This window comes from Cavia porcellus, unplaced genomic scaffold (genome assembly GCF_034190915.1).
Source record: "Cavia porcellus strain 051 isolate PalLab524CR breed Dunkin Hartley unplaced genomic scaffold, mCavPor4.1 scaffold_15, whole genome shotgun sequence".
NCBI classification, from domain to species: Eukaryota; Metazoa; Chordata; class Mammalia; order Rodentia; family Caviidae; genus Cavia; species Cavia porcellus.
Window position 1 is genome coordinate 50790206 of NW_026947498.1, and position 13054 is coordinate 50803259.

Here is a 13054-nt window from a genome sequence, read left to right on the forward strand (position 1 = left end):
GTTTAACATATTGCTGAATGATTTACTGAAGAGGGAAGACCTGCCTTGCCAGTGAGGGGCATCAACCTTCTGGGCTTCTAGGCAGGATGGAATAAGAGAGATAGAAAAAGTCTCACTTCTGTTTGGAACTTCAGTCTACACCATTGCCTTTGGACATCTGTCTCCAGTCTTACAGGGCATATTCTTCAGCCTTCTAAAACAGACACGTTGGCTTCCTAATCCAGATGCACACTGGACTCTACAGTGAGCTCCAGGCCTTTGACTTTTGAATGGATCCTCTGACTGGCCAGTACTTAGACAGCCCTGTTGCATATTTCCTCACCTGACTCTGCAAATGATCACTGTAAGCATAATTATAAATCTTTTATATTTCATATATATATATATATATATATATATATATATATAATTTCTTATAGTCAACCCTAACTAATACAAGTAGGGACAAAAAGAAAGAGAAAATAAACAGGAATTAAATCAAATCAAAGAAAAGAAAATAAGTAACAAAAAAGAAAACTGTAGTGATGGTCCACATAGAGATTTCTGCCAGGTGAATTTCCATACAGTTCTCTCATGATCACTATGATACAAAATCAGTGAATGTCAGTGATTGCAAGTGGGCTAGTGAGCAGGAAAGGGGCTGACACCAGGTAGATTGGCTAATGCACTGCTCACCTATTTATGTTCTCTGTTGTACTTTTTGGGGGAGCCCTGGTCCTTATTTTGAGCATCAATTCTTGTTTCCAGTGTAGACCCCTCAACCTATGGACACATATTCTTCACCTCACTGGCTTGGACTTTTTAGCTTCCATGACTGACCTTTGGGCCTTCCCAGCACAGATTGCAAAAGAGACTGGTATGAGTCCTTTTTGTGGCTCTAGACCTCCAGTTGGACTTGCGGGAGGCACTGTCATAAGGTCTAAGATTTCAGCAGGACTCATGCAAGACATTGCTGTAGAATCCAGGTCTTTAGTGTTGTGGACGCATTTCCTGCACTTTCTTGTGTTTAACCCTGGGTGACCATTATAAAATTATATTATTAATTCTATTTCTTGTATGTAATTGTTCTTGTTACAACTACTAACTACAACAGCTGGCAAAACTGCTTGAAAGAAACTGAAGATAGACTTGCAGACCATGAAGACAGGATTACACCTAGCAATCATGAAAGGGAAGATCTTTTAAAAATAACTTTTGTAATATTGTTTCATTTTATTCAGATCTGTAGGCTAATTTGCAGAAATGCTGAAGCAGGAAGCCTAAACAAAACTTTGTAAGACTTGTGAAAATATCTTTTTACTTTAGAATCTAAAATCAAAAACATAAATTTAAGTGAATTCTGTCTTAGCTTTGTGCTTTGGTTACTAATGTAGCTACATAAATCCACTTATCTACGTCTTATAAGAGTAGGTTCAAAATGTGGTACCACTAAAAGAAGGTTTAATGACCAGAAATACAAAAATATATTAAAAGTATACGGAAGAGAATAATGATTTGTGAAGACCTAGGTTGATTTCATTAATTTCTTCACTATCTACCTGTGCTCAAACTGAGATAACTATTGTTTGAGTTGCCAAAGTAAGGACCAATAATAGATTCAGATTAGTGGGAGCAGCTTCAAGCTTCTGTAAATTGGTCCTTGATTTCAAAATGTTTGTGCTTCAGTGTAATCTTAACAGTTGACTATGATACCTGAGGCATGAATATAGCAGCTAGGAATAATAAAGTGTTGAATTTTGAGCTGAATATTTTAAAAAATGTCACAAAATTTTTGAATATCAATTCCAATTAGATCACTTGACAATATGTAATACTTGAAATCATTTGCTTGTAGTGGCTTCTTTATACTCTCCCTCACAAACTTTCTTTTTACCTTAATTCCATTCTTACTTCTTCCCTTTTTTATTTCCTTCCTTCCTCCCTTCTTTATTTATTTATTTTCTTCTTCTTTCTTCAGGTTTCTTTCTGATATTCAGTTTTTAATACACTGGCTGGTTTATTATTTATCCAGCTTTGACTGTTTCAGTCTATTTATACTTAAGATCTTGCTGTATCTAGAGCATTCAATTTTGTTTGCTTTGTAAAAAATTAATTTCATATTATGAAAATTTCAATGTACTTGAATATTTGTTATGAACACAACTTTGAATAGATATATGATGTTTCACAATAAATGCTTGATTAAATCCTGCCATTTATATTAGCCTAAAATCCTTCATTACACAGCTGTCTTTTAGCTGCCTGTCTTTATTGTTAAAAAAACAATGTGGAAATTTTCATCCTTGAATATTTTTTAAAATGTGTACATTTCAGCAGAGTAATTAAAATATGAATATACACATGTATATCCTGAATATATCATTTAGTTTAGTTTGCGTGTTCTTATATTTCAGATGGTCTAAAAAAGGCATAAAGAAGGAAAATATTCATTATATTTTAAAGAAGTTATAAAGATCAATATCACATATACTAATTTTATTTTTCAGCAACTTTTATCCAAAGCTCTTTCAAATGATAGAAATGTTAAGAAAATAATAGCAAAACAATAAAAGTTAGATTGTATTATATAAACCAGAAAAAATAATAATGCAATTTCATGTTTTTATCATATTCTTATTTTCATTTATAAGTTTTTACCCTATCAGAAACAAAATCATCTCAGTCCTTAAGTGGCAAAAGAAACACTATAACTACAGACTACTTTTAGCACAACACTGAAATAAAATTTGGAAACCGAAAACTGGTACTCTCTGAAGCTGTTGAACCACCAGACGGAGCCCTAATAATCATGTCTGCAAAATTCTAAGCATTCTGTCTTCCAGAGTTTGGTGCAATAAATCCAGAAATCTCCCCTGCTTCACACAAAGTAAAATAGTTGTACTTTAATTTTCCCCATTATTTTTTCATCTATGCCTCAAGATTAAAAAGTATTAGACCATGAAAAAATTCTGTGTTACATTTCATATTACAGTAATTTCTCTTTGCTGTGTTGTGAATTCTTTTCCTTTTATTTCTTGCTTTTTCCTCTTTTTTTATAAAAAAGTTTGATTGCTTTTTCATCTTTTTTTTATAAAAAGAAGTCTGAATCAGTTATTGCTGCACAAAGAGTAGGTCACTGATATGAACACCAAGAAAAATTTGATTTAGTAAAATAATGAAGCTCCATTTTTGGGCGGTGCTTTTCCTCTGAACCTTTCTTAGCATTAATCATCTTCACACTTGCCGCATCAGGCAGATCAGCTCTCTCTGTTTCACAGCAGGCAAATTTGACGCAGTGGCAAAAAGATATGCCAAGAATTGTCAAAGTTATTAAGAGCTAAAATGAAAACAGAAGCAAAAGTTGTTCTGTTAAAACCACAATTTCACATTAGTATCTGCCTGTCTTGTTTTTTATATAAACCAACCCAGCTTGCTTATTAACCAATCTATTCACAGGGAATAAAAAGTCAGAAATCCATAATGCTATTTCCTGAGCACTAACACAAATATATGTAAGAAGGAGCAAGCAATTTTTCAGAGGTCAATACTGCCTCACTGAATGTACTTTAATTTTAAATGGGATGAAAAGTCAGGGACATATTTAAGAACAATCTCCTCCCCAAAGCAGTCTATGTACTGTGTGCTTCATGTGGGAAAATAAAATGTTGCATATGCAAGTAAGTTTCATAGACAAAAGCTGATAGTATACCTGGTTCTTATAGCTGCTTATAAAACACAAACATTTTTAAAAGAAAGGGAAAGGAATGGAGGGAAATGATGAATAAACAATTGAAATGTGCTATAGTCTTACATTAATTCCGTGCAATGAATATTATCATTAAAAACTGTAAACATACACAATAAAAATTAAAATTTTTACAGCGTATTTTTCTATCACTCTTTGAACTAATTTTGATAATTACTTCAAGTAGTTTTATATTTCCTTTCCCTCTTCTCTTCTCTTCTCTTCTCTTCTCTTCTCTTCTCTTCTCTTCTCTCCTCTCCTCTTCTCTCCTCTCCTCTCCCTTCCTCTTCCCTCCCCTCCCCTCCCCTTACTTTCCCTTCCCTACCTTTATTTTACTCTTCATCCCTTTCTCCTCCATCTTTCTCTCTCTTTTCTCTTTTTAATGCCTCCACCACAGAGTATTAATGAAACAGAATTTGGAAAAATTGGCTTTGTCACTGTAGCAAAAGTGAATACACTCTTGGGGAGCTACAGTAGCTCCTTAAATGTGTGTCAAAAAGACTTACATATCAGAATATCGTTTTAGTAATTTCAGGGAAGTAGCAACTGTTCCAGATTGGGTAAAATCACAAATTCAAGAAAATGTCACTGAGTTTTGTGTACATGGAGCAGATGAGAGAAAATCTAACATGGTGGTTGACAAGGAAGTAGCCAGTCATGCTAAATTAAGGAATTATTTTGTCATTGCTCTGATTTAGACTGTGTTCGTTTGCCTCTGTCTAGACATTATTATGAAAGTGTTTTGAATTGTCACAATCATACAGTGACCTAATCTGATGCTAATATTTTGTTCAAATGATAAAATTGTTTGTGTCCAATAAAGCACACAAAAGACTCAAGAGGCATATTTCAACTCCAACAACACTAAGACAAGGCACACTACTCTCTTTCTTATGTAATAATAGCACAATCCCCTGGCTGAATTCCACCTCAAAGAGAAATAATATGCTAGAAAACCAAGCAAAACTAGATTAGATAAGAAAAAAGAAAAGTTATTAAAACAGGCATAAGTGACTGGAATGACATTGTGCTCTACAGAAAAGAAGATACTAAATTTCACAATTTTCCCAAGCAATTTAATCAACATAATAAGGGACTACAGATATATATGTGGGGAAAAGTCAAATATAATATGCACAGCATTTATTTAGCTTCAAGTATAATTGAGAGTAGCCAAGTAAGAGGGAGAAGGAGAAAAGAAACAGCATAGAGAGCAGGGGAGAGGGGAGTGAGTGGGAGAGTGAGACCAGAGATCTAGAAACATGAGACTGAGCATGATTCAGAGAACTTTTCCAAAGGATTGAGTTCTGTGTGATGCTCATTTCTACCTATATTTCGTTATAAAGCTTAAATGCATGTATTTCATTGGTAAAACTTGTAATCTGGACTCAAAAGTCAGTTGTAAAACAATTTCCCTAGGTTTAAATGTTCATACCTGTTCATATCTTCATGTGCTTATGCAGTATTTCCCAATATTTATCAAACATATTAGTATCAAACAATAGTACTCCACATAACATATTATGTGGAGTACTATTTCAGAGCTTACACCTCATGTGAAAAGCATACTTTTTATAAAGAATTAAAAATTTAAAATATATTTACTTAATGTTTTGGCTCTCATATTGAAATCTTAAAGGAAAAACGAAATCAAAAAATAATGGAATTGGAGAAAATGAAAACTTAAGTTAAAACTGAAAACTTTCAGGAAAGGCAAAAGTAATTCGTGATTTGATGAGAGATATAAACCTCACAAGGGCCCACAAGGCAGAACACCATTAGGCAAAATGTTTGGGCACAGCTTTATGCTTCCTCATTTTCTTTGCCCCCTAGTGCTCTGCAGGGCAATTCAGGAATCCTGAGCTTCCTTGGGGAAACAGAGAGTGGTACTTACCCTCTTTTTTGCACATACTCTTTTACTTTTTTTCAAAAGGTTATAATAAAAAAATAACAGCCCTTGGTGAAGAATAATCTAGTAAAGCGAAGGTTCTATTGTTACCATGGGGATTTAATCCCTGTGGAACATGGGTGGTTCCTTTCTAAGTATCCATACACATAAAATAATTAAGTAGGGCAAGAGTTACCAACAAGGTTTTATAATTGTCCTCCAATATTCATTTTCCATCAATCTATTTGATAGCCTCAGAAAAGCAAGTGTTGATGGGCACAAAAATAATCAAAGTAATTATTAACTAAAAAAGTAAATATTTAAATAAGTCCCTAATCAATTTTATAGATACAATGAGAACTAACAGAGTAAATTAAGAGAAAAATCAAATAATAAAAATTCTTAGAATGAATACTATCAAAGAGGAGTTAAAAATAACACTGTACATGTTTACAGTGTTATGAAACTAAAATGAACAAATAAAAAATTGGAACTGATACAGATCAATATAAGAATCATTCCTAAAAGCTAACTATAGAAAAAGATAAATATATGAAAAAACTACAAAAGTAAATAAAAACAGGAATACAAATAAACAAAATCAGACAAAACACTAAAATAGACATATTAATAGCACATGGAACTTTCCCTAAAATAGGTGACATAATAGCTCATAAAACATACTTACATAAATGCAAAACAATCAAAGTTATACAACGCATTTTATCAGCTTATAATGCAATGACACAAGAAATCAGTAGCAAAGGAAACCACAAACCTTATGCAAACAAATGAAAATTAAATAATAATTCTTGATTAATATATGGATCATAAAAGTAACCATGAAAGAAATTATATGATTTCTAGAAACAAATAATAATGCCCATACAATATAGGTGAACTTATGGGACACAACAAAAGGAGTCACAACAATGAATACACATATCAGAAAAATAGAACAAGCCAAAATGAATAAACTAATACTGTGCCTCAGGAAACTAAAAGTAAAACAAAGAATGTGCTAAATCTAAAGCTAGTATAAGAAATGAAATTGTACTGATTAAAGTAGAAATTAATAAATTCAGACAAAAAATAATGAATTAAAGAACTTTTTGTGAAAACACAAAAATAATAGACAAACCCTTTGTTGACCTTATTAAAAAGGAAAAAATCCAAATCAATACAATTACAATTTTAAAAAGTCTAAATAATAGTGTATATCTGAAATTCAGATTATTAGTAGTTGATATGAGAGCCTGTATGGCAATATATTGGAATCTGGAATAAATTAGAATCTGGAAGAAACTGATAGAATCTGAGACACATGAAATACCAAAACTGAACCATGATAAAACTGATACAAAAACCCAGAGTAATCCAATAAGAGGCAAAGAAAACAAAACAGTAATAATAATTAAAAATCTGCCAAGTAAGAAAAACCCAGAACTCAGTGGATTCACTGTTAAATTCTCAAAGATCTTCAGGGAAGATTTAAGGTCAATAATCCTCAAATTCCTTTAATAGCTGAGGACCAGAGATATGCTCAGCTTTGTAAGTGCCTACCTGGCAAGTGCAAGGTCCTGGGTTTGTTTCCTGGTACAAAAATTTAAAAAGGCCAGGAATACAGCTCAGTGGCAAGGACAAGGTCATGCGTTTGATTCCTCTTGAAAAAAAAAAATTTTTTTTGAAAAGTAAGGAATACTTCCAAAGTCGTTCCAGAAAACTATAATTATCCTGATTTCAAAAACTGAAAGGACCCAACAAATACAGAGAACTACATGTCATACACTTTAATGAACCCATATACAAAAATCTTAAAAAATATATATTGGCAGATAGAATGCAATGTATCATCAAAGAGATCATACTTCATGATCAAGCCTGTGACATACATACACCTAACACAAACAAAGCAACGACAAAAATCACACGATTCTCTCAGTAAATACAGAAAAAAAGCTTTTGACAAACTCCAAAAGCTACTTGTAATGCAGACTCTGAAGAAGATATATATAGATCTTATCTCAATCTGAAAAAGCCATTTGTGACAACCAGCTAACATCATATTAAATAGTGAAAAGCTGAGAGATTTCTCTCTAAAATAAGGTACAAGAAAAAGAGGCTCACTGTCCCCACTCCTGTTCAATAGAGCATTCAAAATATTAGACACATAAATTAGGCACGAGAAAGAATTTTAAAAAGATATGTATAGGAAAAGAAGAAAAATTATCATTATTTGCAGATGACATGATCATTTGCATAAAAGACACAAAAACTCCACCAAAAGACTCCAAGAAATAATAACCAAATGTATTTGGATAGCAGTATACAAAATCAACACACACAAACCAATAGTGTTCCTGTATACCACTAATGAGCTCACTGGGAAAAAAAAATAGAAAAACATTCCCAATCACAATAGCATGAAGAAAAATTAAATACTTAGGAATGAACCCAAGCAAAGAAATGGAAGAGTTCTTCAAAGAAATCTATAGTACTCTGACAAAGGACATTGAAAGTAACAAGAGAAAATGGAAAGTTATAACCTTTTCATGAGTACACAGAGCAAATACTGTCAAAATGTTCATACTTTCAAAACAGATATACTAATTTAATGCAATTGAAAACAATATATAAACAGTATTCCTCACAGACTAGCAAACGCAAATCTAGAAAATAAGAGGAAAGCAGGAGGCATCAAAATCTCAGACTTCAAATTACACTGCAAAGCCACAGTGGTTTAAAAAACAAAAAACAAACAAAAAAAGCATATGCCTGCCATAAAACAGGCTAATAGCATGAATACAATGCAGAACAACATAGTGTACAGAAATGAGCCAAGAGACTTCAGCTACCTGATCTTTGACAAAGGACTACAACTAATGCTGGAGAGGAGAGAGCCAGTCTCTTAACAAGTGGTACTGGGACCGCTGACTGTCCACAAGGAGGGGTGGTGATGGCAGGCAATGAAAAAGCATATGCTGTGTGCTGTGTACATGTACTCACTCCCAGGAGCAATGCACTCATTATGTACTAAAACATGAACCAATACAAGGGGAAAATAAATTTAAATTCTATGTGATGGCAATCACAAAGAAAGGAAAACAATGAATGTAGAGGAAGAATATTTTACATAAAAAGAATTCCAATTTTTAAGAGTAATAGTGATAAATCTCAGACTGAATAATTAATAGTACACTTGGAACTAACCAGATAGATATAAGAAGCTGCACCAAGAGAGTTTACAATGAGTATTAATATATCCAAATGATAATCAAAATTCTTTTAAAATATTCCTAAAGAATGGATAATTGTCACAAAGGATATTACCAAAAGAAAATATACTTTTATAGTATTTAGAAATACGTTATGGAAAGTGAATTCAGTCAGACCCATGAGTTTCTATGTAACAGTGCTTTCCTTATGTGAGAAACTTGGGTATAAATAACTTAAAGAGCAAAATAAAAGACAGATCATGCGAAACAAAGAGAAAAATCTTTTACAAATGGCAAGGAAACCAAGAGATGGAGACAAGGTATAGGGAAGGGAAAGTGAAAAATTAGCAAGTTTCATTTGACATAAACCAGTTCCTCAAGATAAGTGCAGTAATTATGCATGGCAAACTTGTAGTAATGATAACTTAAATTTATGGTTTTCTTAAAATGAACTTTATTTAAACATCAAATTTTTCTCACTTTTTTTAAAATTTCAGTCTCAGTCTTAAGAAAATTAATATTGTGTTCAGGTATGGTATTGCAAAGTTTTGTTTCTGAAAAGAAATAACATTAGTTACTGTACTCTTAATAGCTAATCTTTAAAGAGCCATGTGGAAAAGTATGACCACTTTTATCTTTTATAAGACTTTGGCATGATGTTTATAGCTCCAGTATTTAAAAATTTACTGTCTTTTAAAAATTGAATAAATAAAAATAGAATGGTCTTACTAAATATCAAAGAAAAGTAATTTAAAACAAAAAATTTGCTTAATGTGAGGGCAGGAAACATCCCTCCGGTTCATTAAAACCTCTATAGTTGAAACCAATAAGAGATTTTTTAGAAAATATTCCTTGAAAAAATATTCTGTTTACAAAAACATTAATCAATAAAAAGTCTAAATATATAAGGACAATAGAACAATAGTTATTTTCCAGATCAAGAACAAATTAATCTTAGAGAATTTAATTTTTCAAAATGTCCAAAATTAACATAAATTAGTCCATATATAAAATATAAAGAAAAACCAAAAGCTCAATTTACTGGGCAATATGAAAATATGCACTATAATGTAAGCAGTAAATCCCTAGTAACCAAAGCAATGTGCAATTATTTTGAAAAAAAAATACAAATGAGATAGTGTAGAGGAAACAGATAAATCTATGAGGATGTGAGAAAGTATGTGATTTTATAAGTTGAAAATTTGGCTAACTTTAATAGCTATAAGGGTACAAACACAGTGTTGGTGCTAATGAAATGAATAAAGTTACTATTCAGAGTGTAAATCTGATTGTATGTTATGAATAGAAAATTATGTTTAACTCAACTCTTCTAAAAATAAAAAGTAAAAAAGTCAGTTGTCATGAAAACCATATAAGATAATATGTATTTGGTCATTATGTAAACAAAAGAGCTGTATAAACTTATTCCAATGTCAGGGTAACTTTTACAAGTAGATTTTGTCTATATTAACCATTTGTTAGAAAAACGTAGGTATCTTAACTTGATTGTAATTTTTAGTGGTCATGTATAAAACTGTTTCATGCAAGGCAAGGATTATGTAAATGAAAATTTAAAAATCTGTGTTGGTTTTAATAATCTCCTATGTTTTCCCCTGAAAACAAGGAGAATTTTTTAAGTTCAGAAAGTATAGTGTAATCCCATTGTGTAATTTAGTTAGCTCAAAATGAATATTTTACGTGCTACTTTATGTTTATCTGAGTTGAAAAAAATGGGGTCACTAATTATCATTAGGATATATTTAAGGATAAGTAATTTGAAAGCAGATTTGTTCTTAGTACTATTTCTAGATTTCATTTTCTACAATTGGTGCGTGTTTTCCTGTCTAATATATATTCAATTTATTTTTGCAAGTAGATTAAGAGGAAAATTACTAAACTTAAAAGAAACAAATTGTGATGCGCAGAGGCCAAGACTCTGTGGACCTGCGAAGGAGCATTCGAAATGGTGAATAGCAGCTCCTCGGGGTGCAATAAAAAACAGCATCCAAGAAGACTACGTTGCAAAAAGCAGGGAAGAAACAAAATGGAAAAAGTAAAAAAGTCGAGGAAGTAGGGAGCCTGAAGAATTTGTGATCGAAAAAGTACTGGAATTTGTGCTAGAAAAAATGTGCGTGGAAAGGTGGAGTCTCTTCTGCAGTGGAGAGATTTAGGCTGCTGACAGTAAGTGGGAACCTGAAGAAAACTCAGATTGGCCAGAGTTAATTGAAGCATTTCTTCATTTTCAAAAAGCTGGTAAAGAAAAAAGATAGTGCAAAAAGAAAATCTTTATCTGACAGTGAATCTGAAGGTAGCAAATCAAAGAAAAAGAGGTGCTGCGGACAAATCTGGAGGCTTTGCTAGAGGTCTTGATCCCAAACGAGTAATCGGTGCCAGACAGCAGTGGAGAACTGACATTTCTATGAAATGCAAAGATTAAGGTGAGACTGAGTTGGTGCTGGCAAAGGAATCATATGAAATGTCCTTAAATTGTAATGGCTTTTTATAAAGAGAGAATAACTTCACATTTTTGTCCAGAAGATGAAGTTCAATAACTTACATTATATATATATATATACCATAAATATAATATATAACATATCATAAATATATTATATCATAAATGTATCCTATCATAAATGTGGTATATTATATAACATAAATATATATCATGAGCATAATATATATAACATATTATGTCATAAATATATAATTCTTATAGCATGTCATATATAATATGTTGTTTATCATATTATATAACATATCATATATAATATGTCTTAATTTTTATTTACTAGTGTGAATAAAACAGCATTCTAATGAAAATCAAGTTTAATATATTGGTTTTGAAATCAATTCGGAGAGTTGTTGGGTTTTGTTTGTTTTGCATTTATAGTACTGGTAACTTTGAACAAATGAAAGCTTTGGTAGTTGTTTCCTTTATCAGAAAAGATCATTTGATAGTCTAATGTACTTCTGCTTTTCTAAATGTTGTGGGAATTGCCCATAATCAGACTTAATCAACTCATGTTATAGCTCACATGCTTAAGGACTATTCTGTTTTTTGTTTGTGTGTGTATAAATAAAATACTTCCGTACATCTTTTCTTTTTTAAACAGTCACTAATACAGAGACTATGGGTACGGACCATGGGTTCAGTTCAGTGGCTAAAGGGTCTGTCTGGTAAGTGTGAGGTTGTGGTTCAAATTCCAGTGCCAAAAAAAAAAAAAAGAAAGAAATTATGGATGATAAACTCATGTTTGAGATGCCATCTCTGAACAATGTAAGAAATAAATCACTTTCAGTTAAAAATTTCCTTGAAGCCATAACCTTTCGAGTTAAATAGATTATCCTGTGGTTAATTGGACAGTTTAAATGGGTATTTTTCTTGTCTTTTTCCTTTTTATCGGTACCAGTAAAGTGGGTATTTTTAAAGCAGCCATATCAGAATGCACATCTATGTCTTTGGTCACAAAAGGCAATGGCTCACTTGCAAAGTTCCTGAAAAGAAAAATTCTTATCACTATCAATAACTTCCCCACCCAGATAAGGTAACATGTCAAAACCTAGTTTGTTGTAATTAGCTAATAATTTGGTAAGGGAAGATTAAAGATTCCTCACGACCCATTGCTTTGCAACAAGTTGAAATCTGTACTCAAAAGTCAGGATATGTGGATTTCTAAAGACTTGGCCCATGGTAACTTACTGAATGGCTAGAAGTGTTCACAATGTAGGACCTGCTAGAATAATGGAGTGAACAAACTCCTAATCTAAATTATTGCATGTTTTTCTTGACCTCAAGTTGTTCCTTACATGTAGGCTCAATCTTTTCAGTGTTCAGGTTACTGTTTACAGGAAACTAACTTTATAGTAGTCAGAAAGTTGTACTACTGTTTATTTTTCACCTTATTGCAAATAGTGGTGAGCAGTGGTCACTAAGTAGTTTTATATTCCTTTAACAGAAACATTTTTTGTCAAAATCTTGACCAAAAAGAAGCAAAAAGGCCATAATTAATTTTTGATTACCAACAACTATTAGAAAAAAAAGGCTCAATTAATTTTGTAATTTTTTCAACTAAATATGAAAATTTATTCTCCTACTAGAATTTTTTAAACATTAAAATTTTACTCTCAGAATTTTAACTTGTTTTCAAATAAAACAAAATAAAAATATTAAGATTAGAATAAGTGTGTCATTATTTTATGCCTTTTAGGACCTAGAAATTCCCA

The 13054-nt window shown here is 31.9% G+C and overlaps 1 pseudogene; it reads left to right on the forward strand.

Moving 5' to 3' along the window:
* The window catches only part of LOC100725838 (chromobox protein homolog 3-like), a 127392-nt pseudogene extending 116013 nt beyond the window's left edge, over nt 1-11379 (forward strand).
* The last annotated feature ends 1675 nt before the right edge of the window (nt 11380-13054 follow it).